A 3020-nucleotide genomic window follows, 5' to 3' on the forward strand; every position below is an offset into this window, starting at 1 on the left:
CGTCTCCTCACTGAGGAGCGCACTGCAATCAGAGTCATTCTAGTGTGATCAATGCCACACCGCTGAGGAAGACCATGCATGCTGAAGCAGTGATGTGAGGCTTTATTGATATTGCCTTCCATGCATACCAGACATCGGTGTTTCGGAGCTGCACGTATCACATTTGATAGGAAGTGGATCCGATACTGCCTTAATGTGCTGGTCACACTGGTTGGGAAGGCCAATGACAGGAAGGGGGGGAAAAGCGTATGTGTGTACATGCATAGAAATGAACAGAGCACTGTGTGTATTATCAAGTGATTGATCGGCTACATGCTTGGCTCCAAGGGAAGACATAGGGAGAGGTCAAACAAGACTGTTCCAAATAGACCTGTCGGAATGAGCCTCGGGGAGGCCTAACTGGTTAGACAAGGGCAATACTTTTTTACCACAAGTGCCCTTGTTTTACTGTGCGCGGGCTGGACAAGCCCATGTATTATTCACTGGTCTCACTGGGTGATAAATGGGAGGCCTCCATTCTAAGCAATGGAATATTCACACCAGTGCTTATCTCTTTTAATCCCATGACTGCAGGCCAAGTCACTGAATTAGTGGGCAAGGCATAAAAGTGCCATTTAAACTGCAGGGGCAAGGTTGTTTAACTAGGAGCTATTTCCAAAAGCTCTTTTTTGATGAATACATCTGGCGGCGTTAGCTAGTGTTCTTTTTAGGACGTACAGTATTTAAAAAGAACACGTGTTTTTATGCTTTGGAATAAATCACAGTTATGCCCGTGCACTGTATATTACCTGTAGCAGTTTGTTTACCATCTGTGCGCTCATTTATTTCCCTTCCCCTCTGTGTTTTATGTACAACATAAAACCAAAGAATACACATATCTGCCAGCACGTGGTTATTTTTATTAAACTATTGCCAACACCAGCAACCGTATGGCAATATTTTAATGACTTACTCGTGTCATCTCATAGAACTCGCAGTGAGTTTCTTTTATTTTGGGCTATAAAAAGATAATAAAAAAAAACTTCACACTCTTATGTCTGAATATAAGAACATGATGTTTGGGGGTCTGTTAAATGTACAAATAATGAGGAAGAGAATGAAAGCTTTATTGATCCATTAAGGAAAACTCTCTCCATGTATTTACTTAGAGTGAGTATATATAAGTCTATATATAAGTGAGTGCCTTGATCGGAACATGATTATTAGCCTACAGTGTTATTGATGGTGGGAGGAACCAGATTCTGCACTCAAATGGGGAGAACGTACAACACCTCCAAATCTGTGGCCAAGTTTGAACCCATTTTCCTTTTCTGCTAATAGAACTTACAACGGAGCCTCTGTAGTGACTGTTTTATGCCTGTGTTGTTTTTTAATTTAGCCAAATCCCTCTCAGTGCCTTATGAACATGTGTCAAGCATGATACTTTGTGAGCATTAGTCCAGGTTTAGAGCGCTTTTAGCAGCTTCTTGCCTCTGAGAGTTTTCTTTTCCCTCTGCACATAATTTATTTGAACCAATTTGATTTTATGTTCATATCAGGAGCTTAGTACACATTCAGATCCTTTTACTTACAGAATAACATTATTCTTTGCCTCACTTCATAGAAAAGATGCTTGCACAAAAAAAAGAAAGGCCTCAGATGCAAAAAGAACTTCTTTAGTCAAAGGATAGCATTTTGCAAGGGATACTGTAAGCATTTCAATCTCTATCTAAGAAAGGAAAAGAAGCCAGTCAAAGGCTAAAAGTGAACTCTTGTACAAACTCTTGCTTTAACCAGTCTCAATCCATGTTGTTTCTGATTTACATGCATGACTGCTCTATTGTCAGGGCCAGTGGCGCAATGGATAACGCGTCTGACTACGGATCAGAAGATTCTAGGTTCGACTCCTGGCTGGCTCGAAATATCTTTTTGACACTTGATTTGAAGGAGGAGGTGGAATAATCAGGAGATGAAGAAAGAAAGAGGTTAGTTTCGGTTAGGGACAGAGATTAAAATGAGGGTTAGAGAAAAGATAGATGAAGAGTGAAACTTTCAATAACAAGGGCAATTTCCAGAACTGTACAAACTTAAGAGGATACACTTGAGGAATCATACCATGCAGATATGGAAAAGAGTGAGCATTGTGCAAAAAAAGAGCACACTTCTTTTGTGCTGATGGAGAAGGTCGGAAAGAGCTTCAGTGTTTCTTCGTGTTTCTAGAAAAAGGATATGATAAGGAGGCAGAAGAGGAACTGTGGTACTGCATAGAAGCATGAGGTGGATGCAGGACAGGGAGGGACAGAGCGAGACTGTTGTCATCAGTACATCAGTTTGTAAGTGGCATTTTAAATGTTCACATTACAACTTGCAAGATGTGATTAGTGACATACCAGAAGTTATTTTATAAGCATCTGCACTGTAGACCTACCTTAACTTTACCTTACATTACCTTAGAGCTAATATAGCTACTGTATAAAAAAATAATCAACAAACTACTTCCTGTCTTGCTAAAAAAAAATCCCAATGACTCCATGCAGCCCTGCCATGGTCATATTTCAGCAGTTTGGAAGAAGCTGGATCCCGTAGTACAACTACACCACCAGCCTTTGTTTTCCCTGCACAGAAACTGGATGTCTGCCATGGAGCTTTCTAGAATACTAATGAGAGTGGTTAGCGAGTCAAAGTTACTGACCTGAGGTGCCGAGATAGAGCACAGAGCAAGGAGTGGTGGAGCTGAAGCTCAGCCATAATAAGACTGGAAATGTCATAGTTTATTACCTCTGGTGTGGATTGCACTCCACAGGTTGTGGCTGATAGCGAACTCCGCTCATTCCCTATTCATCCTGCTGTATGGATTAAGGGTGGATGATGACGGGGGGGATCTCGACAGTCAGTACAGACGGGGAAAATGTTTTGCATTCTTTCTCCCCTGTTGGAAACATGTCTGAAAGGCATGCTGTAGTTAGTGTTGGACTCCAGAAGAAGCTCTGTTTAGTGGATTGGCAGAGAAGGAGCACCTGAACAGCCTCTGGAAGCACTGT

The 3020-nt window shown here is 41.5% G+C and overlaps 1 non-coding gene across 1 annotated transcript; it reads left to right on the forward strand.

Moving 5' to 3' along the window:
• The first annotated feature begins 1825 nt into the window (after nt 1-1825).
• trnar-acg lies at nt 1826-1898 on the forward strand. Its single transcript has one exon. It is a non-coding gene; the product is annotated as a tRNA-Arg (tRNA).
• The last annotated feature ends 1122 nt before the right edge of the window (nt 1899-3020 follow it).

This window comes from Oreochromis aureus, linkage group 5, assembly GCF_013358895.1.
Source record: "Oreochromis aureus strain Israel breed Guangdong linkage group 5, ZZ_aureus, whole genome shotgun sequence".
NCBI lineage: Eukaryota > Metazoa > Chordata > Actinopteri > Cichliformes > Cichlidae > Oreochromis > Oreochromis aureus.